Genomic DNA, 17,291 nt, shown 5'->3' with positions numbered 1-17,291 from the left:
GGAAGGCGGCTCCAAAGCCTGGCGTGAGCAGATCACCGAGGTCGTCTGGGTTAGATGGGGGGGCACCCGCCCCCGCCCCCGCCCCCGCCCCCCAAACAACATCTAACCCAAACCAACCCCAATCACCACCACGAGTATTTACCTCGGTGATCAGGACGGCGGCATCACCATCATACGCCGCCGTCACGGCGGGCGCAGCGGTGGTCACGACAACACCACCAGGAGACCGCCCAGAAGGAAGAACGCTGCGGTCGATGACTCGGGCCTCGTCACTCCCGCCCGAGTTCATGACCGTAGCGAGCAGCAGCCCATCCCTCATCATCACAACGAGGGACTCCCCCCCTGCTCACTCACCCCCACCGACCATCTGTGGGAAGCAGGGGGGAGCGGAGGGCTGCTGCGCGGTCTCCTGCGTGGCTCCGGCCACGCTGACCACGACCACCGTCACGACCACTGCCAGCGGGGGGCCCATCATGACATCGAGGCCCCTCGCGGGGGGAGTGGAGAGGATACAGAAGAGGACGAGGCTTATGCCGGCAGTCCTCTCCCTCCCCCCCATCGAGGAAGTGGCAGGGTCACCTGGTCCCGCCAGGACAGCTCCTTCTCCCCCTCCGGCCATCCGGGGGAACGAAGAGGAGAGGGGAGAAGAGGTGGGGAGGAAGGAGGAAGAAGATCCCTCCCCACTGCCGTGGCAGGTTGTTCCCCACAGGCGTCGAGCATCTGGACGCCTGTCCCCGCTGTCGCCATCCCCGTCGTCGTCGCCGGAGTCGTCCAGGAGGATGACGCCGTCGTCGCCGAGGACGACAACACCCCGCAGCTCACCAGCGGGGGACAGGAGGACGCCGGCCGCACCCCTGCGACCAACAGCGAGGGACCAGCGTTCTCCACCGGCCCCACCAGCTCCCAACGTCAGCGGAGCCTTGGAGGAGGCCACTCCCACCACCACCGTCACCACGCGAAGGGGCGGAGCCGCTCGCCGGTGGCCATTGGTAGGAGGTAGCCGCATCACCCAACAGAGGGTAAGTGCTGAGCGGGCCCCTGCCAACGCCGCGCGGATGGACCGGCACCGCGAATTCCGCGATCTGAATGTCCGCTTGGGAGGGTTCGCGTCGCGTTTTCGTTCAGTGGGTGGGAACAATAACCCTGGGAGCTCGCTCCCGGGTGGTAGCACAAGGGGGATAACGGTCCCCACGGGGCAGACTAATGCTCCTGGGGGCGTTGCTGGAGGACCCGCGGCCCTCCAGACACCGCAGGGACGGCAGCAGCCTGTGCCTGCTGGCCAGCCCAATCCTCGCCAGCGCGCATCCCGACGGAGGGAGCAAGCCGCGCTGGAGAGAGAGAGGGAGCTACTGGTCAGTTTGGCCGGGGCTGCTGACAATCCTCAAGACCTGGAGGAAGCTGCAGCGCAAATCGCTGCCTTCTTCCAGGGATTCCGGACCCGACCTGCGGGGAACGGAGGAGACGGGGGCGTAAGACCAGCAGACCCCGCGAGGACGAGGGGGCGTGTCGCGAACTCGTCAGGGACACGCCCTCCCGGTCGTACCGGCTTGGAGACCGACAGGAGAACGGATCAAGTCAAGGAGGCTACGCGTCTCCAGAGGCTGTTCCGGCAGAACCGCAGGCGTGCGGTCCAGGAGGTGCTCATGGGCGCCCCTGAGCAATGTGAAGTTGCCAGGGACCGCGTCATGCAGCACATCCTCGACATGTACTCACCTGCGAGTGCGCCACAAGCCTCTGGGCCCCTTGGCTTTCCTTCAGAGGCTCCGACAGCAGCAAGCGGCGAGGCTTTGATCCGGCCTTTTGAAGTGAGTGAGGTAGACCGACGGATCCGGCGGATGTCCAACTCCGCGCCAGGACCCGACGGTCTGACTTACCGTGACCTTCGGAAGGCTGATCCGAGCTGCGTCGTCTTGACTGCCTTCTTCAACCTTTGCCGCAGGTTGGAGTCGGTCCCTTCTTCCTGGAAGGTCTCCAACACCGTGTTAATTCACAAAAAGGGCGATCGGGGGGACCTGTCGAACTGGCGACCACTTGCCATGTCCGACACTACCCCCAAACTCTTCGCGGCGGTGCTGGCTGACCGTCTAGTGTCGTGGGCCCTCCATAATGGGAGGCTCAGCCCCCAGCAGAAGGGTTTCCTGCCGTGTGAGGGTTGCTACGAGCACAACTTCACGCTGCAGGAAATCCTGAACGACGCTCGCAGGGGTAGGCGTCAGGTGGTGGTGGCATGGCTGGACTTGTCGAACGCGTTCGGCTCGATCCCCCATTCCACCATCTACCGTGCCTTTGCTGAGGCCGGCGTTCCCCTCCCCTTCCGCAATATTGTGGAAGGGATGTATGACGGATGCACCACCCGGGTGCGAACCTCACAGGGCTACACCGACCCTGTCCCCATTCTCTCCGGAGTCAAGCAGGGCTGTCCGTTGAGCCCTGTGGCGTTTAACCTCGCCCTGGAACCGGTCCTGAGGGCGGTAACCGCGACCTCGGCGGGTTACACGCTACACGGCCAACGATACTCGGTTTTGGCCTACGCCGACGATCTGGCGTTGACTGCCGATTCTCCGGAGGGAATGGAAACACTGTTACGAACAGTGGAAGCTGCGGCAAATGGGGTTGGACTTCGGTTCAACCCGGCGAAGTGTGCAACACTGCATCAGGACAGCAGAGGCACTCGCCGGGTACTCCCTACTTGCTTCAGCTTGCAGGGTCAAGGGGTTAAAGCCCTGGCAGCAGGTGCGCCATACGAGCACCTTGGAGTCCCCACAGGATTTCAGGTCAGGCAGACCCCGCTCGCGACGATCGAGGAGCTTGTCCGGGATCTCCGGGCCGTGGATCGCTCTCTCCTCGCCCCGTGGCAAAAGTGTGAGACGGTGAGCTCGTTCATATTGCCCCGTCTCGACTTCATGCTGCGGGGAGCCCACGTTGAGAAGGGCCCCCTTAAGGAAGTGGACAAGCTTGTCCGCAAGCTTGCCAAGTCCTGGCTCAACCTCCCTCAGAGAGCCAGCGCGGAGGTAGTCTACCTCCCTCCCAAAAAGGGGGGGTGTGGACTGCTTCCGCTTGCGGACCTGGCCGACGCACTGGTCATCGGACATGCATTCCGTCTACTGACGGCATCGGACCCGATGATCAGTGGGCTGGCCAGAGAATCTCTGGGCGAGGCGGTAGCCAGGAAGATCGGTAGGACACCCACCGATCAGGACCTGGCGACGTACCTCTCCGGCTCGCTGGAGGGGGAATTCGCCAGGGACGGAGGGGACTTCTCGACTCTGTGGTCGAGAGCACGAAACGCGGCACGGCGATCGGGAGAAATGCTCCAATTGCGTTGGGAGTGGTGCGCTGCCCGGCGCGAACTGGGTATTAGACTCCGGGGCTCACGCGGGCGCACGGTGGTTGTAACACCGAAGGTGCGGGACCAGGTGTTGCACCGTTTGAGAGCGGCAGTGACAGAGTTCTATGCCGAACGTCTGGGCAAAAAGCCCGATCAGGGGAAGGTCTTCGGGGTGTCGTCGCGGGATAGCGCATCAAATCACTTTCTCCGCGGCGGCAGTTTCACCCGCTTCGCTGATTGGCGCTTCATCCACCGAGCTCGCCTCAACGTCTTGCCTCTTAATGGGGCAAGGCGGTGGGGCGAGGGTGATAAGCGTTGCCGGCGATGCGGGGAGGCCCTGGAGACCTTACCCCATGTAATCTGTCACTGCCGGCCTCACTCGGCCGCCTGGCAACTGCGCCACGATGCCATCGTCTCGAGAATATCTCGAGCCTGCCGACTGCCGGGGACATTAAGGGTCAATAAAAGGGTCGAGGGTCTCACCGGCGAGTTGGAGGCTCTGCGTCCTGACATTGTTGTCAGACACGAGCCTTCGAAAAGCGTCGTGATCGTCGACGTGACCGTGGCCTTCGAGAACGGCATCGAAGCCTTCGAAGCCGCTAGGGAGAGGAAGAGGGCGAAATACCTCCCTATCGGCGCCGTTCTCGAAGGACAGGGCTACCGAGTCGTGACCGACGCGATCGTTGTTGGGGCTCTCGGCTCCTGGGATCAGGCCAATGAGGCGGTGCTCAGGCTCCTGCGTGTGAGTAAGAAGTACGCGGGCCTGATGCGCCGTCTCATTGTGTCTGAGACCATTCGCTGGGGCCGGGACATCTACGTGGAGCATGTGTCGGGGGTCCGCCAGTACGCGGCTCCTCCTCCCGGTGTCCCCACCGCAGCACCGCCCCTACCCCCACCAGAGGTGACAGTGGCCCCTCCTCACGACCAGCCTCCCTCCGCCAGCAGGGAAGTCGCGCCCCGGATAGGCAGCCGTCACGAGGCTGAAGACGGGCATGAGGCCCAAACAATGACTCAGGGCCCCTCCGGCCCTCTGCATGACATATAATGAGGCGGCGGTGCCACGCGAGGCACCGCGCCCATTAGTTATTATTATAATTACATTTTTATTTCTATTGTTATTGTTATTTTTATTATATATATTTAAATCTACGTATATTTTAGCGAGGGCAGGTGGCCGGCTGCACATCTCTATTCTATCTTCTCTTTTATCTTGCTACTTATATTATTTTCTAGTCATTCTCTTTTAAGTTATTTCATCTAGTTTATTGGTTTCTTCTCCTGTCCTTTTCTCTTTTTATACTATTTAGTTTTGCTTATTTTCCTTTTAGTCATCTAGTCATCTACCTTAGTATATAAGTATTTTAACTTTCCTGGTGTGCAGCGGACCACTACAATGTTGACAATTTTAATTTTAATTTTAATGTTAATCTTAAGCTATCTGACCAGGCCCCCCTGCGGGGCCGGAACGATTTTTATTTATTTACTGACGTGTGTGTGTATGTGTGTGCGTGTGATGCGTTTTATTTATTATATAATATTTATTTACTTATATATATATTAGCCGCGCAGGGGGCCCGATGCCCCCACACCGCACACCCCACCACCAAACCCTTAATTCTATTTGTAGCGGGGTGCCCAACGTGCATCCCCATATAAGCCCTCGCCAAAAGGCGAGTACATTGTACCGCCCCCGGGAGCATATGTAGCCCGGGGGACCATTGTTTGAAATTAAACGCCTTTTGTCTGTTCTTATCAGCTTAATATCTGATACACTCCCCATCGGGGAGTCAGAATATTAACTCGATTTTTGGAAGTTGACGGAGCGGTCGGGGCTTGCTCCCCCTCGGTCACGGGTCGGCCACGCATTGCAGTGCCGTGTGGATTGGCCCAATTAGCTTATATAAAGCATAATATCTGCTTATTCCACAGCCCGTCAAATTTCCAGGAATCGAGGAAGTATTCTCGACTCCCCGAAACAGCAAAAACTTAGAAAATTCCTGTTTCTGTTTCGCCAAGTTTTTCGGGTTGTGCCGCGACTCCCCTAAATCGCGCGCGTGTGCAACAAGTGCCAAGTGCACCACTCCTTTAAAAGGATTATTCAGCAAGAGCCGAGGAGCGATCGGGGCGCGACCAGCCGCCGACGAGGAGGACCACCGACGATCAAGCGCCTCCACCGAAGCCGGACCTCCGGGAACTACGACCACCTGTGCGGGGAACCCGAGCGGAGTAAGTGGTCGAAACCCCCTCTCTCTATCTCTTTAATTTCTGTCTATTCCCCCGTGTACTTGTAACGGTGTCATTTGGACTCTCTCTGTCCAAGTGCCCGTTTTCAAATACACGGTAAACCCCGTTGACCTCCCCTTTCCGTTCGTTGTTGCGTGTCTTTGTTCTGCCGACGATTGGCACCTGTGCTAACCGTCGATCAGAGCGAAACACAAACAATTAACGGCTCCTTCCCGGTCGCTCGGAACGAAATTTCTGGAAATTTCGATCCGGATCACATAAGTGACAGGTGGAAACGTTTCGACAAATTTCGCAATTAAATTAATCAATTAACTCGACGGCTGTTTAAACAATCAGCTCGCTGGTTGTTTAATACGGTTCCCGAGTTAACAGATTTTATTTATTGCGAAACTGGGGCGCAAGCCTGTGCCGACAGTTTAATAAACTAATATTTAACATCTCGTTGAATACCGGCACGTCGGAGCGTTTCTTACTTCGTCGAAATTGTACTCCGTTTCGGAATAAGCCAGGAATATTGTTCCTGAGCCTAGACCAGCCGAATTGTTTAATCGGACTCGTTCGATTAAATTAATTCGGCTCTGATTTCCTATCAGTCACCGATCCGTGTAGGCCTCAGATATTCCTTGGCCCCGTGCTAAGGAAATTTTCTGAGTACCGCCAAGTATCGGTGCAGCCCTCTAGCGGTGGGTCCTTGCACGAGAAACTCGAAAGAGTTTCTCGACCGCCCGCTAGGTGTCCCCCTTGGACAGGCTCTACTCTGTCCAAGGTAGAGTCCTACTATCGCTTTATCTTCTCTCCCATTCTAACCTCCATCTGTCATCCGCTCTCTTTCCATCTTTACCCGTTTCATACTTCTCTCGGTCTATCTCTTTAATTTTTCTCTTTCCTGTTTCGGCCACTCACCTCGCTCTACTGTAATTGGTATACTTAGTTGACTGACTTTATTTATTTATTTATTTATTTACTTATTTATATATCGACTGATCTATCCATCTATCTATTTATCTATCGATTTTTACCTACCTTTCTATCTTATTTTAATTTAAACCTAGAGTACTGCATGTTATACTCTCATTAGCTATCTATTTACTGATTTTACTTACCCGATTTATACACACTATTTTAATTTAATTTATTACATTTTACTCTAGTCATACTTGGTTCCTACGCTACTTTAATTTTACTCTGTGATATATACCGGCTATTTTAACGCATTTTACTCCACTTTATTTCTATTTTATTATTACTTATTTTTACATTAATATCACTGTGATCTTTCTTACTCTTCGATACGCTTATTTACATTACATTCTACTGTCTTAACGTACCTCGCCCACCCAGTCAACTTCGTATGCTGATTTCTTACATCTAAACTAGTGCAATTGACATATATTATCTTATTTTATTTTATTTTACCATATTTTACTATCTTTTACCACTTTTACTTCATTATATTTTACTCAACGTGTTACTCTGTCGTGACCGTGCCCTATTATATTTTACTTTATCTTACTTTATTTTACTCCACGATACTTTATCTACACTCGACGGAGCTTTTACCAATTTAACACACACATCTGAGTTCCACTTATTTATTTATTTACTTATTTATTTATTTCTTTTATTTATTTTTTTACTGACTACACAATTCAGCTATTTTATACGTATATTCTACTACACTGTTTTTAACATAGCTCTAATTACTACACCCGGAACTATTTTATTCTCATTTCTATCTCTATTTTTATACTTATTTCCTTCTTTTTTGCACATAGTTACCCTAGTACAGGTCGTCCCAAAAATGGCAGGGCAAAGCAGCAGCCCGATTACAATTTATATTGACTTCCCCTTCCCGGAGGAATTCCGATGCCCGGAATGCTACGGCAAGCCGGGCATGAAGCTCGGTGGGGCGTATAAGTCCCACTCCGACCTGGCAAAGCATGCCAAAAAATACCACCCCGGACACACTATTGTCCACCGGTGCGGCGAGTGTGGTGAGCCTGGCACGGGCAGATATGCCCTAAAGGCAGTAAAGACTCATCACGCCGCCGCACACGCGAGCACGGGTGGGCCAGGTCGGAGTGGGACCGGCAGAACAACTACCGGTTCTGCCAGCAACCGGATTACCGGTGCCCGGTCCTCCTCCTCGGTGACTGGCACTAATTCCTCGGGCCGAGGGAGGCTCGAGTCAATTTTAAGGTCTTCCGCTGCGGCGGGAGCTGGAGGGGTCGTCACTACGACAACGGCCACAGCAACGACGACAACGACTGCGACGACGACGACAGCATGTGGCCAGCGGCAGGCGGCGACGGCCCAACAAACCAATACCTCCGGCGGGGCAGTACCACCATCATCGGGCCCCGCGACCACGCAGACCACCAGCGTGGTCACTACAACGACAACGACGACAACGGCGATGAACCGCACGTCTACGCTGCAGAGCAGACTGCCTTTTGGCACGTCTGCAGCTGCGACGGGGACGACAGCGGGGACATCAACAAGGACAACGCTGGCAGCGAGGACGAGGACGATCGTGGCGGTCCCACGACCTACCCCCAGGCCATCCATCACGCCACCACCACCATCGGCGTCCCTGGGGGCCAGGCCGAAGGTTGCGGCGGCACTAGTGGCTCCCCTTCGGAAGTCACTGACGCCGCCGCCCCTTCTGGCCGCCTCCAGGGCGAAGACCACCACTGCAGCAGCAGCAGCAACGTCCGGGAGGAAATCCCAGACGCCACCACCACCTGGAGAGTCGAGAAGGACCCAGGCAGGGGTAGCAGCAGCCGGGACCGCCACGAAGAAGACGCCCACGCCCCCACCAGCAGCAGCAACAACAACAGCAACAAGGAGCAGCCTGTCGCGGCGAAGCAACGAGGCTGCCCTGGCACCGACACCACCAGGGACCAGGAATGCGCCCGCCAAGCGCACCACGACCGGGCCCGGAGCCGCCCAACGATCCAGCCCGGGCTCATCGGCACGCAAGTCGACCCCCGATAAGCACGCCACCAACACTACTGGTGGCGTGGCAAGGAGGACGAGGGGGTCGACTGTCTCCCCCAAGACCAGGTCCCCGCCCACCAGCCCAAGGGGACCGGTCACGAGGAGCGCGGCGAGAAACAGGAGGGGAGCCAGCGTGCCGATCGAGCTCGGAGACATCAGGATGCGGACTGCAGCCCTCAACGCCATCAAGAGGAAGGCGGCTCCAAAGCCTGGCGTGAGCAGATCACCGAGGTCGTCTGGGTTAGATGGGGGGGCACCCGCCCCCGCCCCCGCCCCCCAAACAACATCTAACCCAAACCAACCCCAATCACCACCACGGGCATTTACCTCGGTGATCAGGACGGCGGCATCACCATCATACGCCGCCGTCACGGCGGGCGCAGCGGTGGTCACGACAACACCACCAGGAGACCGCCCAGAAGGAAGAACGCTGCGGTCGATGACTCGGGCCTCGTCACTCCCGCCCGAGTTCATGACCGTAGCGAGCAGCAGCCCATCCCTCATCACCACAACGAGGGATCCCCCCCCTGCCCGCTCACCCCCACCGACCATCTGTGGGAAGCAGGGGGGATCGGAGGGCTGCTGCGCGGTCTCCTGCGTGACTCCGGCCACGCTGATCACGACCACCGTCACGACCACTGCCAGCGGGGGGCCCATCATGACATCGAGGCCCCTCGCGGGGGGAGTGGAGAGGGCACAGAAGAGGACGAGGCTCACGCCAGCGGTCCTCTCCCTCCCCCCCATCGAGGAAGTGGCAGGGTCGCCTGGTCCCGCCAGGACAGCTCCTTCTCCCCCTCCGGCCATCCGGGGGAACGAAGAGGAGAGGGGAGAAGAGGTGGGGAGGAAGGAGGAAGAGGATCCCTCCCCACTGCCGTGGCAGGTTGTTGCCGGCAGGCGCCGATCATCTGGGCGCCTGTCCCCGCTGCCAACATCCCCGTCGTCATCGCCGAGGTCGTCCCAGAGGAGGACGCCGTCGCCGTCGAGGACAACACCCCGCAGCTCACCAGCGGGGGACAGGAGGACGCCGGCCGCACCCCTCCGACCATCAGCGAGGGACCAGCGTTCTCCACCGGCCCCACCAGCTCCCAACGTCAGCGGAGCCTTGGAGGGGGCCACTCCCACCACCACCGTCACCACGCGAAGAGGCGGAGCCGCTCGCCGGTGGCCATTGGCAGGAGGTAGCCGCATCACCCAGCAGAGGGTAAGTACTGAGCGGGCCCCTGCCAACGCCGCGCGGATGGACCGACACCGCGAATTCCGCGATATCAATGTCCGCTTGGGAGGGTACGCGTCGCGTTTTCGTAGTGTGGTGGGAACAATAACCCTGGGAGCTCGCTCCCAGGTGGTAGCACGAGGGGGATAACGGTCCCCACGGGGCAGACTAATGCTCCTGGGGGCGTTGCTGGAGGACCTGCGGCCCTCCAGACACCGCAGGGACGGCAGCAGCCTGTGCCTGCTGGCCAGCCCAATCCTCGCCAGCGCGCATCCCGACGGAGGGAGCAAGCCGCGCTGGAGAGAGAGAGGGAGCTACTGGTCAGTTTGGCTGGGGCTGCTGACAATCCTCAAGACCTGGAGGAAGCTGCAGCGCAAATCGCTGCCTTCTTCCAGGGATTCCGGACCCGACCTGCGGGGAATGGAGGAGACGGGGGCGTAAGACCAGCAAACCCCGCGAGGACGAGGGGGCGTGTCGTGAACTCGTCAGGGACACGCCCTCCCGGTCGTACCGGCTTGGAGACCGATAGGAGAACGGACCAAGTCAAGGAGGCTACGCGTATCCAGAGGCTGTTCCGGCAGAACCGCAGGCGTGCAGTCCAGGAGGTGCTCATGGGCGCCCCTGAGCAATGTGAAGTTGCCAGGGAGCGCGTCATGCAGCACTTCCTCGATATGTACTCACCCGCGAGTGAGCCGCAAGCCTCTGGGCCCCTTGGCTTTCCCTCAGAGGCTCCGACAGCAGCAAGCGGCGAGGCTTTGGTCCGGCCTTTTGAAGTGAGTGAGGTAGACCGACGGATCCGGCGGATGTCAAACTCCGCGCCAGGACCCGACGGTCTGACTTACCGTGACCTTCGGAAGGCCGACCCGAGCTGCGTCGTCTTGACTGCCTTTTTCAACCTCTGCCGTAGGTTGGAGTCGGTCCCTTCTTCCTGGAAGGTCTCCAACACCGTGTTAATTCACAAAAAGGGCGATCGGGGGGACCTGTCGAACTGGCGACCACTTGCCATGTCCGACACCACCCCCAAACTCTTCGCGGCGGTGCTGGCTGACCGTCTAGTGTCGTGGGCCCTCCATAATGGGAGGCTCAGCCCCCAGCAGAAGGGTTTCCTGCCGTGTGAGGGTTGCTACGAACACAACTTCACGCTGCAGGAGATCCTGAACGACGCTCGCAGGGGCAGGCGTCAGGTGGTGGTGGCATGGCTGGACTTGTCGAACGCGTTCGGCTCGATCCCCCATTCCACCATCTACCGTGCCTTTGCTGAGGCCGGCGTTCCCCTCCCCTTCCGCAATATTGTGGAAGGGTTATATGATGGATGCACCACCCGGGTGCGAACCTCACAGGGCTTCACTGACCCTGTCCCCATTCTCTCCGGAGTCAAGCAGGGCTGTCCGTTGAGCCCTGTGGCGTTTAACCTCGCCCTGGAACCGGTCCTGAGGGCGGTAACCGCGACCTCGGCGGGTTACACGCTACACGGCCAACGATACTCGGTTTTGGCCTACGCCGACGATCTGGCGTTGACTGCCGATTCTCCGGAGGGAATGGAAACACTGTTACGAACAGTGGAAGCTGCGGCAAATGGGGTTGGACTTCGGTTCAACCCGGCGAAGTGTGCAACACTGCACCAGGACAGCAGAGGCACTCGCCGGGTACTCCCTACTTGCTTCAGCTTGCAGGGTCAAGGGGTTAAAGCCCTGGCAGCAGGTGCGTCATACGAGCACCTTGGAGTCCCCACAGGATTTCAGGTCAGGCAGACCCCGCTCGCGACGATCGAGGAGCTTGTCCGGGATCTCCGGGCCGTGGATCGCTCTCTCCTCGCCCCGTGGCAAAAATGTGAGGCGGTGAGCTCGTTTATATTGCCCCGCCTCGACTTCATGCTGCGGGGAGCCCATGTTGAGAAGGGCCCCCTCAAGGAAGTCGACAAGCTTGTACGCAAGCTTGCCAAATCCTGGCTCAACCTCCCTCAGAGAGCCAGCGCGGAGGTAGTCTACCTCCCTCCCAAAAGGGGGGGGGTGTGGACTGCTTCCGCTTGCGGACCTGGCCGACGCACTCGTCATCGGACACGCATTCCGTCTACTGACGGCATCGGACCCGATGATCAGTGGGCTGGCCAGAGAATCTCTGAGCGAGGCGGTAGCCAGGAAGATCGGTAGGTCACCCACCGATCAGGACCTGGCAACGTACCTCTCCGGCTCGCTGGAGGGGGAATTTGCCAGGGACGGGGGGGACTTCTCGACTCTGTGGTCGAGAGCACGAAACGCGGCACGGCGATCAGGAGAAATGCTCCAATTGCGTTGGGAGTGGTGCGCTGCCCGGCGCGAATTGGGTCTTAGACTCCGGGGCTCACGCGGGCGCACGGTGGTTGTAACACCGAAGGTGCGGGATCAGGTGTTGCATCGTTTGAGAGCGGCAGTGACAGAGTTCTATGCCGATCGCCTGGGCAAAAAGCCCGATCAGGGGAAGGTCTTCGGGGTGTCGTCGCGGGATAGTGTATCAAATCACTTTCTCCGCGGCGGCAGTTTCACCCGCTTCGCTGATTGGCGCTTTATCCACCGAGCTCGCCTCAACGTCTTGCCTCTTAATGGGGCAAGGCGGTGGGGCGAGGGTGATAAGCGTTGCCGGCGATGCGGGGAGGCCCTGGAGACCCTACCCCATGTGATCTGTCACTGCCGGCCTCACTCGGCCGCCTGGCAACTGCGCCACGACGCCATCGTCTCGAGAATATCTCGAGCCTGCCGACTGCCGGGGACATTAAGGGTGAACAAAAGGGTCGAGGGTCTCACCGGCGAGTTGGAGGCTCTGCGCCCTGACATTGTTGTCAGGCACGAGCCTTCGAAAAGCGTCGTGATCGTCGACGTGACCGTGGCCTTCGAGAACGGCATCGAAGCCTTCGAAGCCGCTAGGGAGAGGAAGAGGGCGAAATACCTCCCTATCGGCGCCGTTCTCGAAGGACAGGGCTACCGAGTCGTGACCGACGCGATCGTTGTTGGGGCTCTCGGCTCCTGGGATCAGGCCAATGAGGCGGTGCTCAGGCTCCTGCGTGTGAGTAAGAAGTACGCGAGTCTGATGCGCCGTCTCATTGTGTCTGAGACCATTCGCTGGGGCCGGGACATCTACGTGGAGCATGTGTCGGGGGTCCGCCAGTACGCGGCTCCTCCTCCCGGTGTCCCCACCGCAGCACCGCTCCGACCCCCACTAGAGGTGACAGTGGCCCCTCCTCCCAACCTACCTCCCTCGGCCAACGAGGGAATCGCGCCCCGGAATGACAGCCGCGACGAGGCTGAAGACGGGCATGAGGCCCTTGTACTGACACAGGGCCCTACCGACCCCACGTATGACGCGTAGCGCGGCGGCGATGCCACACGAGGCACCGCGCCCACTAGTTTTTTTTTATTATATTATACTATAGTATATTATAACTATATTTATATCTACATTTTTATTTCCCACAGGTTATACATTTCTTACATCTTTATTTTGCATATTTATATACATTTTAGCGAGGGCAAATGGCTCGCTGCACGCCTCTATTCTATCTTCCCTTTTATTTTCTTATTTACATTACGTTCTAGTCATTCTCTTTTAAGTTGCTTTATCTGGTCTATTGTTTTTTTTTCTCCTGTTCTTTCCTCTCTTTAAACTTTTTTGAGTTCTGTTTATTTTCCTTTTAACCATCTAGTCACCTCCCTTAGTATATAAGTATTTTAATTTTCCTAACGTGCAGCGAGCCATCACAATGTTGACAAGCTTAATTTTAATCCTAGTCTTAAGTCATCCGACCAGGCCCCACTATGGGACCGGAATGATCTTACTTATTTATTGACGTGTGTGTGTCTGTGTGTGTGTGCGTACGCGTTTTATTTATTTTAAAAATGAAAACATTAGCCACGCAGGGGGCCTGATGCCCCCGCGCCGCACACCCCACCACCAAATCACTAATTTTATTTTGTGGCGGGGTGCCCAAAAAGGCACCCCCATGTAAGCCCTCGCCAAAAGGCGAGTATGTTGTACTGCCCCCGGGTGCTAATGTAGCCCGGGGGACCATTGTTTGAAAATAAACGCCTTTTATCTGTTCTTATCAGCTTAATATCTGATACACTCCCCATCGGGGAGTCAGAATATTAACTCGATTTTTGGAAGTTGACGGAGCGGTCGGGGCTTGCTCCCCCTCGGTCACGGGTCGGCCACGCATTGCAGTGCCGTGTGGATTGGCCCAATTAGCCTTTTAAAAAGCACAAAATCTTGCTTTCCACAGCCCGTCAGCTTCCAGGAATCGAGGAGATATTCTCGACTCCCCGAAACTTATAAAAATTTTGAAATTTTTTTCGTTTCGCGCGAAGTTCGGCGGGTACCGCGACCCCAAAACGCGAGTTTAACAAGTGGAGTGCTAAGTGCACCAATTGAAAAGGATTACCAGAGCCGAGGAGCGATCGGGGCGCGACCAGCCGCCGACGAGGAGGACCACCGACGATCAAGCGCCTCCACCGAGGCCGGACCTCCGGGAACTACGACCACCTGTACGGGGAACCCGAGTGGGGTAAGTGGTCGAAACCCTCTCTCTGTATCTCTTTAATTTCTGTCTATTCCCCCGTGTACTTGTAACGGTGTCATTTGGACTCTCTTTGTCCAGGTGCCCGTTTTCAAATACACGGTAAACCCCGTTGACCTCCCCTTTCCGTTCGTTGTTGTGTGTCTTTGTTCTGCCGACGATTGGCACCTGTGCTAACCGTCGATCAGAGCGAAACACAAACAATTAACGGCTCCTTCCCGGTCGCTCGGAACGAAATTTCTGGAAATTTCGATCCGGATTGCATAAGTGACAGGTGGAAACGTTTCGACAAATTTCGCAATTAAATTAATCAATTAACTCGACGGCTGTTTAAACAATCAGCTCGCTGGTTGTTTAATACGGTTCCCGAGTTTCTAGATTTTATTTATTGCGAAATTGGGGCGCAAGCCTGTGCCGGTAGTTTATTAAAACTAATATTCAACATCTCTTGTTAAATACCGGCACGTCGGAGCGTTTCTCGCTTCGTCGACGTTGTACTCCGTTTCGGAATAAGCCAGGAATATCGAACCTGAGCCAAGACCAGCCGAATTGTTTAATCGGACTCGTTCGATTAAATTAATTCGGCTCTGATTTCCTATCAGTCACCGATCCGTGTAGGCCTCAGATATTCCTTAGCCCCGTGCTAAGGAAATTTTCTGAGTACCGCCAAGTATCGGTGCAGCCCTCTAGCGGTGGGTCCTTGCACGAGAAACTCGAAAGAGTTTCTCGACCGCCCGCTAGGTGTCCCCCTTGGACAGGCTCTACTCTGTCCAAGGTAGAGTCCTACTATCGCTTTATCTTGTCTCCCTTTCTAACCTCCATCTGTCATCCGCTCTCTTTCTATCTTTACCCGTTTCATACTTCTCTCGGTCTATCTCTTTAATTTTTCTCTTTCCCGTTTCGGCCACTCACCTCGCTCTACTGTAATTGGTATACTTAGTTGACTGACTTTATTTATTTATTTATTTATTTACTTATTTATATATCGACTGATCTATCCATCTATCTTTTTATCTATCGATTTTTACCTACCTTTCTATCTTATTTTAATTTAAACCTAGAGTACTGCATGTTATACTCTCATTAGCTATCTATTTACTGATTTTACTTACCCGATTTATACACACTATTTTAATTTAATTTATTACATTTTACTCTAGTCATACTTGGTTCCTACGCTACTTTAATTTTATTCTGTGATATATACCGGCCATTTTAACGCATTTTACTCCACTTTATTTCTATTTTATTATTATTTATTTCTACATTAATATCACTGTGATCTTTCTTACTCTTCGATACGCTTATCTACATTACATTCTACTGTCTTAACGTACCTCGCCCACCCAGTCAACTTCGTATACTGATTTCCTACATCTAAACTAGTGCAATTGACATATATTATCTTATTTTATTTTATTTTACCATATTTTACTATCTTTTACCACTTTTACTTCATTATATTTTACTCAACGTGTTACTCTGTCGTGACCGTGCCATATTATATTTTACTTTATCTTACTTTATTTTACTCCACGATACTTTATCTACACTCGACTGAGCTTTTACCAATTTAACACACACATCTGAGTTCCACTTATTTATTTATTTACTTATTTATTATTTTCTTTTATTTATTTTTTACTGACTACACAATTCAGCTATTTTATACATATATTCTACTACACTGTTTTTAACATAGCTCTAATTACTACACCCGGAACTATCTTATTCTTATTTCTATCTCTATTTTTATACTTATTTCCTTCTTTCTGCACATAGTTACCCTAGTACAGGTCGTCCCAAAAATGGCAGGGCAAAGCAGCAGCCCGATTACAATTTATATTGACTTCCCCTTCCCGGAGGAATTCCGATGCCCGGAATGCTACGGCAAGCCGGGCATGAAGCTTGGTGGGGCGTATAAGTCCCATTCCGACCTGGCCAAGCACGCCAAGAAATACCACCCGGGACACATCATCGTTCACCGGTGCGGCGAGTGTGGTGAGCCTGGCACGGGCAGATATGCCCTAAAAGCAGTAAAGACTCACCACGCCGCCGCACACGCGAGTACGGGTGGGCCAGGTCGGAGTGGGACCAGTAGAACGAACACCGGTGCTACTAGCATCCGGATAACCGGTGTCCGGTCCTCCTCCTCGACGACTGGCACTAATTCCTCGGGCCGAGGGAGGCCCGAGTCAATTTTAAGGTTTTCCGCTGCGGCGGGAGCTGGAGGGGTCGTCACCACGACCGCGGCCACGACGACGACGACAACCACGACTGCGACGACGACGACAGCGTGTGGCCAGCGGCAGGCGGCGACGGCACAGAATAATAACAACACCTCCGGCGGGGCAATACCACCAACATCGGGCCCCGCGAACTCGCCGACCACCAGCGTGGTCACCACCACAACGACGACGGCTTCGGCGATGACCCGCACGTCTACGCTGCAGAGCAGACTGCCTTTTGGCACGTCTGCAGCTGCGACGGGGACGACAGCGGGGAAACCTACGAGGACTACGCTGACGACGAGGGCGAAGACGTCCGTGGCGGTCCAACGACTCACCCCCAGGTCATCCACCACGCCACCACCACCATCGGCATTCCTGGGGGCCAGGCCGAAGGTTGCGGCGGCACTAGTGGCTCCCCTTCGGAAGTCACTGACGCCGCCGCCCCTTCTGGCCGCCTCCAGGGCGAAGACAGCAGCTGCAGCGGCAGGAGCCGCCCCTGGGGGCCCAAGAAAATCACCATCGCCACTGCCTGCACCCTCCCGAAATACCCCTGCAGGAACAGCAGCAGCAGCGATCCCAGGGAGGAAATCCACGACACCACCACCACCCAGAGCATCGGGGAGGGTGCAGACAGTGTCGACGACATCGAAGACCGCCACGGGTAGATTGTCAACGCCCCCAGCGCCACCGTCAACAACAGCAACGGCAACAGCAACAACAAGGAGCAGC

The 17,291-nt window shown here is 55.6% G+C and overlaps 2 pseudogenes; both read left to right on the top strand.

Moving 5' to 3' along the window:
* The first annotated feature begins 5,042 nt into the window (after positions 1 to 5,042).
* On the top strand, positions 5,043 to 5,224 carry LOC143361172 (U2 spliceosomal RNA; annotated as a pseudogene).
* An 8,598-nt stretch (positions 5,225 to 13,822) lies between these two features.
* LOC143361154 (U2 spliceosomal RNA) lies at positions 13,823 to 14,004 on the top strand (annotated as a pseudogene).
* The last annotated feature ends 3,287 nt before the right edge of the window (positions 14,005 to 17,291 follow it).

Source organism: Halictus rubicundus, chromosome 14 (genome assembly GCF_050948215.1).
Source record: "Halictus rubicundus isolate RS-2024b chromosome 14, iyHalRubi1_principal, whole genome shotgun sequence".
NCBI classification, from domain to species: domain Eukaryota; kingdom Metazoa; phylum Arthropoda; class Insecta; order Hymenoptera; family Halictidae; genus Halictus; species Halictus rubicundus.
Note: the sequence above shows the minus strand (reverse complement) of the source record. Positions and strands in the feature narration are given on the sequence as shown.